We start from the raw sequence: 13,896 nt of genomic DNA on the forward strand, positions 1-13,896 counted from the left end.
TCTTCTATGAACTTCATGGCTTTTGGCTTTATATTTAGGTCTTTGATCCACTTTGAGTTTGTTTTTGTATATGGTGTGACGTATGGGTCCTGTCTTGTTTTTCTGCAGATGGACATCTAGCTTTGCCAGCACCATTTGTTAGAAAGACTGTCTTTTCCCCATTTGATGGACTTTGGGCACTTGTCGAAGATCAGGTGACCGTAGGTGAATGGATTTACTTCTGGGTTCTCAATTCTGTTCCATTGGTCAGTGTGTCTGTCATGTACCAGTACCAGGCTGTTTTGACTACCATAGCTGTATAGTAGGTTCTGAGGTCAGGTAGTGCGAGTCCTCCTACTTTATTCTTCAGTAGAGTTTTACTTATCTGGGGCTTGTTCCATTTCCATATAAAGTTAACGATAAGTTTTTCCATCTCTTTAAAGAATGTTGTTGGTATTTGGATCAGTATTGCATTGTATTTGTAAATCACTTTGGGTAGAATTATCATTTTCACAATGTTGGGTCTACCTATCCATGAGCATGGTATGTTTTTCCATTTATGTAGATCTCTTTTGGTTTATTGCAGTAGTGTTTTGTAGTTTTCTTTCTATGGGTCTTTTATATCCCTGGTTAGATTTATTCCCAATTATTTTATTTTTTCAGGGGCTATTATAAATGGAATTCTTTTCCTGATTTCCTTGTCATCATTTTCTTCATTGGTGAATAGGAATCCAACTGATTTTTGTACCTTTATCCTGTATCCTGCAACTCCAATGAATCTATTAGTTCCAGTAGTTTTCTCATGGAGTCTTTTGGATTTTCTTAGTATCATATTCCTCTAGCTAAGACTTCCGACACAATGTTAAATAGGAGTGGTGATAAAGGGCATCCTTTTCTTGTTCCTCTTCTCAAGGGGAATGTTTTCAGCCTCTCTCCATTGAGAATGATCTTGGCCATTTGTATAGATGCCCTTTAATTTTATTTTTAATTGCATATGTGGATTCATTCAGTCATTCAGACAGTTGTTGATTATTTATTGCAGGTCCGTTCTCAATGGCACCCAACAACACCACAAGAATAAAACAAGAACACCATCTCATGAAGCTTACATTGTAGTTGGGAATGCAAAAATAAACAAATAATAAAGAACTGCCAATTCTTGATAAGTGCTATGAAGAAATTAAGTGCAATAAAGAGCTAGTGAGGGTATCTGTATGTAAGTATGTTCTCTTTTAGGTAGTGTGTTCAGGTAAAACCTCTCTTGCGAGGGAGACGTTTATACTTAGCCTAAGAGAATGAGAAAAAGCCATCTTTGGGAGGATCTAAGAGAAGACTACTCTAGGCAGAAGGGACAGAAAATGCTAAACCCTGAGCAGGAGTGTAATTAATGAGTTGGAGGAACAACAAGGAGACCTGTGGGCTGGAATGAAGTTACTGGTGTCCTTTCAGGCCCTACTGAGTACTGTGGCATTTACTGATTGAGATAGGAAGCCATTAGACGGTTTAACTTATGTCTTAGACCCTGGGGAGGGGGGAAGGAGGAGAACAGAGAGACAAGTTAGGAAATTATTGTAACTGGTGAGAGGTGATTGATCTGGGTCAGGCAAAAATATTTATTGAGTGCTTCTTATGTGCTCCGTATGATGCTACCTCCCTAGTCAGTGGTGGTCCAGATTTCTCCCTTGCCCTGGCAGGGAACATAGTTTGCAGACCCTGTTGTTACATAGGCAAACACACACGAGAGGGGGAAGGAAGCTTGGGTATGTAAGGCAGCCCTAGCATAAAGTTTTGGGCATGGCAAAGTACTTGATTATGTGTGCGTATAGCCACATACCTAGCTGTGTAAGTCATTGCAAATGTCATCTGGCTAATGTCCATTAATGATTAGCTAATTAGAAGGCTGCCATTCCTGTCCTCAGTCTGACAGCTGGTTTATTTTACTGAAGGCAATGTCTTTGACTTCCTTATCACATCGAAAGGTTTTTTTTTTTCTAAGTAATAGCTTTGAAAACAAAGGAGATTAAACAAACTGTTAAATAAGAGAACTAAGTCTAGTACCTGGCACCTAGTAAATGCGTAATAAATGTTAGTTGAAATTAGAGTCACTGCCTTGGTAGATTAAAAAACCCACAAATTTAATATATTAAGAGCCCCTAAAGAGAGTACCAATAAGCAGTTAAACAAGTACTGTATTAGATTGAAACCAGAAGTAGCAACTCCTGTATGTTTTCATAATTTGTTAATTACTAGAACGTTATTTGCAACCCTCTCCAGCCTTAAGAGCTGTATGATCAGAGGCGTTTTATTAAATCTCTTTAAGACTTGGTTTACTTATCTGTAAAAATGGAGATGATGGCACAGTTTTCAGACTGGAGTGAGTATGTAGGGCCACTTGTCAAGTGTGTGGTCATATACCCCACAGTTCCCATGATCATGACTCTCCTTCTACATACGAGGAAACAGAGACCCTGAGAAGTGCCTGGGGCTTGCTCAGGAACACACAGTGCCATTCAGACTTCCATACAGGCCCACCTGTCACCTGCTCTAAGGCAGGGGTAATGGGGTGCTGCCGGGCCATCACGAGAGGCAGCACAGCATTGTGGGTAAGAGCACAGCCTCTGAACCCGGACTACTTGGGTCCAAATTCTGCCTCTGTTGATTCCTAGCTGTGTGTCCTTGGGCAGGTTACTTCATCTCTCTCTGCCTCAATATCCATGCCACTAAAATGAGGCTAATAAAGCTGCCTATCTCATAGAACTTTTGGAACAGTGACTGCCATAGATGGCAACATCTAAGTTAAAGCTACTAGTAATTGCTTTGGCTGTGAAGTGTAGTTGAGCTTTGCTGAGAACTTGCCTTTTTAGCAACATCTAACCCAAGTGTGTAGCCTCACTTTTGTCTGCACGGGGTACGCATCTTTCCCCTGAAGCTCAATCACTGTCTCCCCTCTCCTCGCTCTGCACCCTCTGCCCCTCCCCCCACCAGTTCTGGTCTGCCATCTGCTGACCCGTCTGAGACTCCTGTCAGGTCAAAGATAGCAAGGCCTTTGTGGGGTGCCCAGGCATCGAGTCATGTCCCAGCGCTGTTGTACATCTTGTTTCAGAGATATTTTGCCGTAATGTTCTGTGACCTTTTCCATTGAGTGAGGTAGTTGGAGAGGCACTCAGTAAGGGAAAATTGAGCTGTTTTATTCCTCCCCAAGGAGGCTCCTGTTTCCTTTCCACCGTTCATTTGAAAGCTATCATTTTCTTGATTTTATAGCTGAAAAACAGCATTGATTCACTGGGTGTTAGATGCTAAGAGTTCTCCTATTGACATGCCTATTGACAGTTTTCAGTATATTCTGCGTCTAATTATCACTCTTGGCTAAATGATACACCTTGCGGACTTGAGCGATGGAGTCGATAGCTCTCACCGCATTGTTCTAGCAGCGCCTATTGAGCCCGGTGTCACGGTGATGTGATTTATGTGATCAGAAAGAAAATTTCTGTTGGTGTGCTGCATAATTAAAGCAAGTGCGGAGTGACTGGTGACAAAAAATCAGGCCTGCCGATGTCATCCCCAAATGAGGAGAGATTTCTGTGGTAAGCAGCTGCGACATTGAAGAATCTCTCTTGGCATCTTTTGCTTTGCAATTTTTGAGGGTTCAATTTTCCTTCCAGGCCTGGCTGAGGATTCCTGCTTCTCTGTGCCTTCCTGTTTCCTCGTGTTCAAAGCCCCAGTTTGTGCTGTTGTTCCCAAGGACTGGGGCTGTGCCTGCTTGCTCAGGGAGGGGTTTACTGTTGGGGTGTGTGGGGTGGCAGTTCACAGATTTCAGGCTGCTGGAAGCCCACATTTGCAACTAAGGAGGAAGGACGACTTAAAAAAAGCTCGCCCTTTTTATCAGCTGGTTTGAGTGTCTTAGATTAAGACTAAAGGTTGGGGGTGCCATTTTCTCTGCAAATAAGAGGAGCTGCCCCTGTGCCTGAATAATGTTTTCTGAAAGGAATGAGTGGTGATTCTTGCCCACCCCAGACAGGAATGATGAGAAAGTAGGGGAAGCTGAGAGGAGGCAGAAGGCTGGGCCTGTAGTAGGAAAGAACCCAGGTGAAACAACCTGCCTTCCACCATGACTACTCTTTGACCTGCTGTATTCAAAAATGCTTTTCCGTGAATCCCAGTAGTTGAGAAACCTGCCTTCCCCACTACTGGTTCAGTAACTGATTTTCTGTTTGATCAAAGGTCAAGTTATTTAATCTCGGTGGGCCTCAGTTTTCTCATCTGTAAATTAAACTAGAGGCCCCTTTTAATGCTAAAATACCATGACTTAGTGCAGTAGGGACTTGGAGTGAAGGTTGGATGGAGAATGCCTAGCTGTTCATCTGAAGGGTCTCCCTGAAGGAATTCACTAGCAAGGCTACCTTTGGCAGGAGAGAAGTGCTTTATGTATGCTGTTTAGCTACGATGCGTAGCTACCCACTTCATACAGCACTAAAGGAACCTTGATGATGAAAGTACAGGGTGAGGTATTTAATGATGAGTTCAAACAGAACATCTGTATCAAGCAGTAGGAGTAGGTGTTTCCAGGTACCTGAGTTGGACAATGAATTTGGCATGGTGGCTACTAAAAGTCATTAGTAGAATTGAATTTGGGTAGTGGTGGGTGGTTGGGCCGAGTAAAGGGCTAGGATTCTGAGGTCTGGGGCCACCAAAATTGTGATGAAAGTAACTTTTGAGGTCAGTGACTTCAGACAGGTTACTTTCCTGGAAGCTAGAGGCCTTGGGTAGCCTCTATTGCCACTAATTAGTACTTAATGAACCTCTGTGTATGGTACTTCAGCCTTTTAGAAACAGAGTGAGAAAGAGAAAGTCAAGGGCACAGGTGACCTGACATAGAATGCTCACCCATGAACAAGACCGGAGACATTTTGTAATTTGGGTCCCTGTTTTCATAACTGAAAGTTTTAAGACTATTCAGTTATCTGATCTTTGAAGCCTCAGTTCTATTTTACGATTAGGTGTGATAGTACTTTCTCCTGAACGTGAAGTAAACTTTAAGGTGGTTCCTGAAAACTCAAGGAAACCTCATCTGCTTTTGCTTTGTATTCAAAAGTAATGTGAAAAGACATTACTGAAGGCAATGTGTTTGAGTTCCTTATTATATCGAAAGGTTTTTTTTTTTTTAAGTAATAGCTTTGAAAACAAAGAAGATTAAACAAACTAGTAAATAAGAGAACTAGAAACCCTGGTGGCGTAGTGGTAAGTGCTATGGCTGCTAACCAAAGGGTTGGCAGTTCGAATCCGCCAGGCGCTCCTTGGAAACTCTGTGGGGCAGTTCTGCTCTGTCCTGTAGGGTCGCTATGAGTCAGAATCAACTCGACGGCACTGGGTTTCTGGGTTAGGTCTAGTACCTGGCACCTAGTAAATGCTTAATAAATGTTGGTTGAAATTAGAGTTGTATTCATTGTTCATGTTTTTTTAGATCTGGACCAGCTCTTCAAACTGTTGATGGTCCTGGGAATGGGGAAATATAGGAAGGACCTTTGAACATTTCAATAAGAATATGGATTGTTTTTCCATTTTGTCTGTGATAATTACAAATCTCCATGAAGAGTCCTCAGTATGTTAATGTATTGTTAATGCAACATAGCAGCACCAGGAGATTCTGGGTGACAGATCAGGGTAAAGTCGGTCACCTGCCTGTTGAGAGTCCTTTTCCTTCTTGACCTGCCAAGTAGTTCAACTTAGAAGCCTGTGAGTAACCTTTATAGATTGCAGGGTATAATTTTCACTGCAATTATGGGACAGGCTTGTTCTCCTGTGCTCTAGGGCTCCCACATCTTTACCACAGTTGATTCATTTTAAACGGTAGAAATTAGAGGAGAAAACGCACCTCAGGATTCTTTGACCCTACGCTTCCTCCTGTTCTATGTCCCCACCACTTCCACCAGGTGCCCTTGAGCCGACTCCGGCACACAGTGGCCCCGTGTGTATCAGAGTAGAACTGTGATCCTTAGGGGTTTTAGTGACCGATTTTTTGGGAAGTAGATCACCAAGACTTTCTTCCAGGATGTCTCTGGGCAGACTCAAACCTCCAACCTTTTGGTTAGCAGCCGAGTGCATTACCATTTGCACCCAGGGACTCTATTCTGTGCCTCAGGCTTTTAAAATGCCTCTCCTTTCTGCCTGTCCCTCTCAGAGGACAGCTTCTTTCTGGCAGAGGCATCCCTTGGTGGAATTTAGGGCAGTAGAAGAATTGCACTGGGTAGGATGACATATAATTTGATTCTTCCCAAATGTTTCTGGTCTCTACCTGTTTGAGCTCTGTTTGGGTATGAGTGTGTAGGCTATGTTCTCACCTCTCAATTCATTGTGACTTTAGCTGGAGGTCTGGCCTCTGGCTGTCATTGCTCTAGATCCTGGTAAGGAGAGGGAGCATGTGAGTTGGAGCTAGCAGGAAGCATATGTCTGGGGTTCGTGTGTGCAGAGGGCTGCGGTGCAGGCGAGGGAAGCAGCATTTGCCCTCTGGGATTGTCAAGAAAAGTAGAGCCCTTCTGCAGAGACTTAAAGGCACAGTGACTCAGACAGGGCCTGGGCAGCCTGAGGACCACCTGGTGAGTGATGGGGCAGAATGGCCTACACAGTCCAGCCATTAGCAGAGGGTCCAGAATTTAATGCTTCCCGCAAACAGTCTAGCTCCTTAAAATGGCAAGTTATTACTTTTGTTCTTTTTCTGTCTTTGGGATTGTTTATGCATCTCAAAAGCTGTAAAGGGAATTTTGCACGTTCGGCAAAGTTTTACTTTAAAGGAGGCAGGTTAGAGAAAGGAGTGCCGTCACATTAAATGCCAGCTATTGTGGTTTTCATTCAGCTTGACGAACAGTGGCCTAAAATGGCAGGGGATTAAATTGATGTAATGGCAAGAATTCATATAGGAGGCTATGGGAATGGAGCAGAATAATACTAAGGCTTCACGGTATTAGGGTGTTCTTTGCTTTGCCTTAGGTGGAAAACATAATATACCTGTATTTTTGTTGATTCTAAACAGGGAATGTGTAAACGGAGGCATGTCATTTTTCCTACAACCTTCAAGTTGAAATTAAATAGCTATCCATTTCTGAGCAATGGACATATTTTAGAGTAATGAGTTAAGTGCAGTTTTTGAAGATTTGGATCTTGTACGTCACAATAAGAACATTTTGTTGCTCAGTTGGGTTCCGGGTATAAAGGCACGCAGTACTTGGTCATTTGTGAATTTATTCATTTGTTAAAGGGCATTCTTATTTTTAGAAAGATTCACCTTTGTCTTGGTGAATTTAAGCAGTAACAACTGCAACGATGAGTAGAATAAACATTTCCTTTTTGAGCTTCAGCCTTTGATGGAGGAGAGCTGCAGATGAGATGCTCCTGCCTTCTGAAGAAATACATATGTGCCTTTCATCTGGGCCACCTCTTTCTGGGGCAGTACCAGCTGGAAGGTGTCAGCTGGGATGACCAAACACTTGATCAATTGACAAGGGGTGCGTCAAAGGTGGTTGAGAGCCATTTATATGCAGTGTGTTTGAAAGCACTTTGAAAAGTATAATGTACTTAGTGTGTATTTGTATAGTATGAAAGCATATTTTTATTAGGCACGTTTTAACATATGGCTCAAAAAAAAGGTGTTGTACTGTGTCGAAACTTTATTTTTTTCTGTACAGTGCTAGAAAGTCATCTTTATGCAATTCTTTGAGTAACGATGTTCACACATTTTAAGGTTTCATGAGAAACTGCCCTAATTTCTTAAAACCCTGCTTTTCTCACCTCAGTACTTAACTGTAGGAAAATGTAAATTCCCTTCCCTGGTTCAAGGCTTTCTACAGTTTTGACCAGCTCTACTCTGCCACAAATCTCCTGTGCTGAATGTTCCTCGTACTGTTTGTTGCTATTCCCAGTCTCAATTTCTTTTTAATGCTGTTCCTTCTATATGAGGGGGCTCCTTCCCCTGATCTCTGCCCACCAGATATGACCCATCCTCTAAGGTACTGCTTGTTCCGGCTCCCCCTTAAACCCTTCCCTCACCCTACACATAGGGTCATTTACATATAGAGACACTTTGTAGGGTCACCTACCAAAGAATGGAGGTTTTCTGTCAGTAGCACTCAGTGATAATCGTACATTCTTGTATAGTTTCCTTATCTTCCCTGCTGGATTCTCAGCCTTAATGGTGTACTGGGTAATAACAATAATGAAAATGCTAGTAATAAAAACAAACATTTATCCAGCCAGCTCTAACTGATTGCCTGTTGTGAGCTAGATGGTGGGGATGAAGTGATAATCAAAAACCAGACACGCGAGGCGGAGCCAAGATGGCAGAATAGACAGACACTTCCGGCGAGCCCTCTTTACAACAAAGACCAGAAAAAACAGGTGAAATGAGTATATTTGTGACAAGCTGGGAGCCCTGAGCTTTAAAGGCAAGCTTAGAAAACGAACTGAGGGGCAGGGGGAGGAAGAGAACGTTCAGAAGTGGAGAGGAATTACTGGACCTGAATTGCAAGGAGCCCTCAGATATCATTCCCGGAGTGGGGGCGATGGCAGTGGCAGGCTGGTACTAGCATTCGGCCGCAGTTTCCTCAGGGAGAAGCAGCCAGCCACACAGCCTACTCATACCTCAGGAACCTGAGGAGAACTGTGCTCTCGGCAAAAGCTAAGTACTTGTGTATATTTTACCATGGCCCTCCACCCCCAAGCCAACTTTAGCGGTTGAATTCCCTGGGCCTGAGGAAGGTCCTGTAGAGCACCTGGAGTCATCCTCCCAGCCTTGGGGAAGGAGAAAATTTGCAATTGGGGGAAAAGATAATTTGCTAGCTCCACTAACTGGGGGAGCTCAGGACAGAATCGGCTCCTGTCCAGGCATAAACCATCCGTGGACTTTAAGCACCTTTCCCTTCTTCATGGACCTGCATGGGCCTATATCGGGAGAATAGGCCCTTGTTGGCAGACTCCAACCAGTTCAGCTGTGTGGTGGAGAGGTGGGTATTTGATGTTTGACACTGCTTTGCCTTTTAAACAATGTCCTCACCTACCCACATCAGGGACCTAAGCCACCTATGACAGGGGTCCAAACATAACTGGTACCTCCCAGTCCTTACAACCAAAAACTTTGGGTGCCCATGGTCCGTCTGCAGAACCCACCCCCCTGTATGCTCTAAGAAACAGGGACGCGCTTTCCTCAGATACACTTGGGGATCAATTCTCAGCCCCCTGCCTTGTTCAGAGTGTGATCCCCTGCTGCAACCAGATACTGGTATATACACCAATCACCCCTGCCCTCTAAGACTGTATGACAGAGCCTGTACCACAAACTTGATGTCAGCTACCTGGAAACCTGAGCTGCATTCATACAAGAAAACTGAAAGGACTCCTAGACTGACATAACAGCTGATAACAGCTCTAGCCATCTGGGGACAGGATGTGAGAGCTCCAAAGGCAAAAATAATCAAGCTAGCTCACTCAAGCAACCCATAGGGGTATACCAAAACAAAACAAAGCAAGCAGCAACGACACAGTAAGCAAGCATAAACTAATACAATAACGTATAGATGGCTTGGAGACCACAGTCAATATCAAGTCACATAAATAAACAGACGATGATCACCTCAACAGGCTCTCAAAACAAAGAATCCAGGAATCTTCTAGATGAAAGTGCATTCCTGGAATTACCAGATGCAGAATACAAAAGTTTAATATACAGAGCCCTTCAAGACATCCAAAAAAAAAAAAAAATTTTTTTTTTTTTTTCAAGACATCAGGAAGGAAATGAAGCAATACGCAGAACAAGCCAAGGAACACACAGATAAAGCAATTGAAGAAATTAGTAAGATTATTCAGGAACATAATGAAAAGTTCAATAAGCTAGAAAAATCCATAGACCGACAGCAATGAGAAATTCATAAGATTAACAATAAAATTACAGAATTAGACAACTCAGTAGAAAGTCAGAGGAGCAGAATTAAGCAAGTAGAAGTGAGAATTTTTGAACTTGAAGATAAATCAGTTGGCACCAATATATTTGAAGAAAAATCAGATAAAAGAATTTTAAAAAATGAAGAAGACTTAAGAATCATGTGGAACTGTATCAAGAGAAATAACCTACGAGTGATTGGAGTACCAGAACAGGGAGGAATAACAGAAAACACAGACGGAATTGTTGAAGACTTGTTGGCAGAAAACTTCCCTAATATCATGAAAGATGAGAAGATATCTATCCAAGATGCTCATCAAACTCCACATAAGGTAGATCCTAAAAGAAAGTCACGAAGACATATTATGATCAAACTTGCCAAAACCAAAGATAAAAAGAATTATAAGAGCAGTGAGGGATAAACGGAACGCAGAGCCAAGAAGAATAAGCTCGGACTACTCGACAGAAACCATGCAGGCAAGAAGGCAATGGGATGACGTATTTAAAAAATTGAAGGAAAAAAATTGCCTGCCATGAATCATATATCCAACAAAACTGTCTCTTAAATAGGAAAGTGAAATTAAGACATGTCCAGATAAACACAAGTTTAGGGAATTCGAAAAAAGAAACCAAAACTATAAGAAATACTAAAAGGAGTTCTTTGGTTAGAAAATCAATAATATTAGGTATCAACCCAAGACTAGAACACTGGGCAGAGCAACCAGAAGTCAACCCAGACAGGGAAATCCAAAAAAAAAAAAAAACCAAGATTATTAAAAAAAAGCTCAGAACAGGGTAACAGTGATGTTATTATATAAAAGAAGACAACATTAAAATAGTAAAGAGGGTCTAAGAAATGTAATCATACACCTTCCATATGGAGAGGAAGATACAGCAATACAAAGAAATAAAAGTTAGTTTTAAATTTGGAAAAGTAGGGGTAAAAAGGTGACCACAAAGAAGAAAAACTATCCTACTCATCAAAATAAAATACAAGAAAAAAATAGAGACTCAGCAGAAACAAAATCAATAACAACAAATATGAGGAAAGGACAATATATAAAGATAACCTACTCAGCACATAAGATTAAGTGGGAAAAAGAAACTGTCAACAACACACAAAAAAAGACATCAAAATGACAGCACTAAATTCATACCTATCCGTAATTACCCTGAATGTAAATGGACTAAAGTCACCAATAAAGAGACAGAGAGTGGCAGAATGGATTAAAAAACAAGATCCATCTGTATGCTGCCTACGAGAGACACACCTTAGACTCAGAGACACAAAGAAACTAAAACTCAAAGGGTGGAAAAAAATATATCAAGTAAACAAAAATTAAAAAAGGTCAGGAGTGGCAATATTAATTTCTCACAAAATAGACTTTAAAGTTAAATCCATCAGAAAGGATAAGGAAGGACACTATGTAATGATTAAAGGGACAATACGCCAAGAAGATATAACCATATTAAATATTTATGTACCCAATGACGGCTGCAAGATACGTAAAACAAACTCTATCAGCATTGAAAAGTGAGATAGAAAGCTCCACCATAATAGTAGGAGACTTCAACACACCACTTTTGGTGAAGGACAGGACATCCAGGAAGAAGCTCAATAAAGACACGGAAGATCTAAATGCCAGAATCAACCAACGTGACATCATAGACATGTACAGAACACTCCCAACCAACTATACTTTCTTTTCTAGTGCACATGGAACATTCTCTAGAATAGACCACATATTAAGTCATAAAGCAAGCCTTAGCAGGATCCAAAACATTGAAATATTACAAAGCATCTTCTCTGACCATAAGGCCATAAAACTGGAAATCAATAACAGGAAAAGCAGGGAAAAGAAATCAGACACTTGGAAACTGAACACTACCTTTCTCAAAAAAGACTGGGTTATAGAAGACATTAAGGATGAAATAAAGAAATTCATAGAATCCAATGAGAATGAAAACACTTCCTATCAGAACCTTTGGGACACAGCAAAAGTGGTGCTCAGAGGCCAATTTATATCAATAACTGCACACATCCAAAAAGAAGAAAGGGCCAAAATCAAAGAATTATCCCTACAACTTGAACAAATAGAGAGCAACAAAAGAAATCCATAACACCAGAAGAAAACAAATAATAAAAATTAGAGCTGAACTAAATGAAATAGAAAACAGTAAAACAATTGAAAGAATTAACAAGACCAAAAGCTGTTTTTTTGAAAAACCCAACAAAATTGATAAACCACTGGCCAAACCGAGAAAAGAAAAACAGGAGCGGAAGCAAATAACCCAAATAAGAAATGAGATGGCCGATATTACAACAGACCCAACTGAAATGAAAAGAATCATATCAGATTACTATGAGAAATTATACTCTAACAAATTTGAAAACCTAGAAGAAATGGATGAATTCCTAGAAACACACTACCTACCTAAACTAACATAAACAGAGGTAGAAGAACTAAATAGACCCATAATAACAGAAGAGATTGAAAAGGTAATCAAAAAACTCCCAACAATAAAAAAGCCCTGGTCCGGACAGCTTCACTGCAGGGTTCTACCAAACTTTCAGAGAAGAGTTAACACCACCACTACTAAAGGTATTTTAGGGCACAGAAAAGGACAGAATACCACCAAAGTCATTCTGTGAAGCCAGCATATCCCTGATACCAAAACCAAGTAAAGACACCACAAGAAAAGAAAATTATAGACCTATATCCCTCATGAACGTAGATGTAAAAATCCTCAACAAAATTCTAGCCAATAGAATTCAACAACATATCAAAAAAATAATTCACCATGACCAAGTGGGATTCATACCAGGTATGCAGGGATGGTTCAACATTAGAAAAACAATGTAATCCACCACATAGATAAAACAAAAGACAAGAATCACATGATTTTATCAATTGATGCAGAAAAGGTATTTGACAAAGGTCAACACCCATTCATGATAAAAACTCTCAGCAAAATAGGAATAGAAGGAAAACTCCTCAACATAATAAAGGGCATTTATACAAAGCCAACAGCCAGCATCACCCTAAATGGAGAGAGCCTGAAAGCATTCCCCTTGAGATCAGGAACCAGACAAGGATGCCCTTTATCACCGCTCTTATTCAACATTGTGCTGGAGGTCCTAGCCAGAGCAATTAGGCTAGAGAAAGAAAGTGCATCCAGATTGGCAAGGAAGAAGTAAAAGTATCTGTATTTGCAGACAACATGATCTTATAGAAAACCCTAAGGAATCCTCCAGAAAACTACTGAAACTAATAGAATTGTTCCGCAGAGTATCGGGATACAAGATAAACATATGAAAATCAGTTGGATTCCTCTACACCAACAAAAAGAACATTGAAGAGGAAATCACCAAATCAACGCCATTCACAGTAGCCCCCAAGAAGATAAAATACTTAGGAATAAATCTTACCAGAGATGTAAAAGACTTACACAAAGAAAACTACGGTACACTTCTGCAAGAAACCAGAAGAGACTTACATAAGTGGAAGAACATACCTTCCTCGTGGATAGGAAGACTTAACATTATAAAAATGTCTATTCTACCAAAAGCGATCTATATATTTAATGCAATTCCAATCCAAATCTCAAGGACGTTCTTTAATGAGATGGAGAAACAAATCACCAAATTCGTATGGAAGGGAAGGAGGCCCCGGATAAATAAGGCATTACTGAAGAAGAAGAACAAAGTGGGAGGCCTTACTTTACCTGATTTTAGAACCTATTATACCGCCACAGTAGTCAAAACAGCCTGGTACTGGTACAAGAACAGATACATAGACCAATGGAACAGAATTGAGAATCCAGTCATAAATCCATCCACATATGAGCAGTTGATATTTGACAAAGGCCCCAAAATGGTTAAATGGGGAAAAGACAGTCTTTTTAACAAATGATGCTGGCATAACTGGACATCCATCTGCAAAAAAATGAAACAAGACCCATACCTCACTCCGTGCACAAAAACGAGCTCA

General features: G+C 40.9%; 2 protein-coding genes across 13 annotated transcripts in view; both read left to right on the forward strand.

The window, feature by feature from the left end:
- Positions 1-10,689, forward strand: part of LOC135227856 (leucine-rich melanocyte differentiation-associated protein-like) — a 464,639-nt gene extending 453,950 nt beyond the window's left edge. Inside the window, exon 5 of the transcript XR_010318035.1 lies at positions 1-10,689. This exon is cut by the window's left edge and continues 62,629 nt beyond it. The gene's annotated coding sequence lies outside the window, so the exon portion shown is untranslated.
- LRMDA (leucine rich melanocyte differentiation associated) overlaps positions 1-13,896 on the forward strand; it is a 1,290,642-nt gene that overhangs the window by 443,034 nt on the left and 833,712 nt on the right. The window lies entirely within an intron of this gene.

This window comes from Loxodonta africana, chromosome 16, assembly GCF_030014295.1.
Source record: "Loxodonta africana isolate mLoxAfr1 chromosome 16, mLoxAfr1.hap2, whole genome shotgun sequence".
NCBI lineage: Eukaryota > Metazoa > Chordata > Mammalia > Proboscidea > Elephantidae > Loxodonta > Loxodonta africana.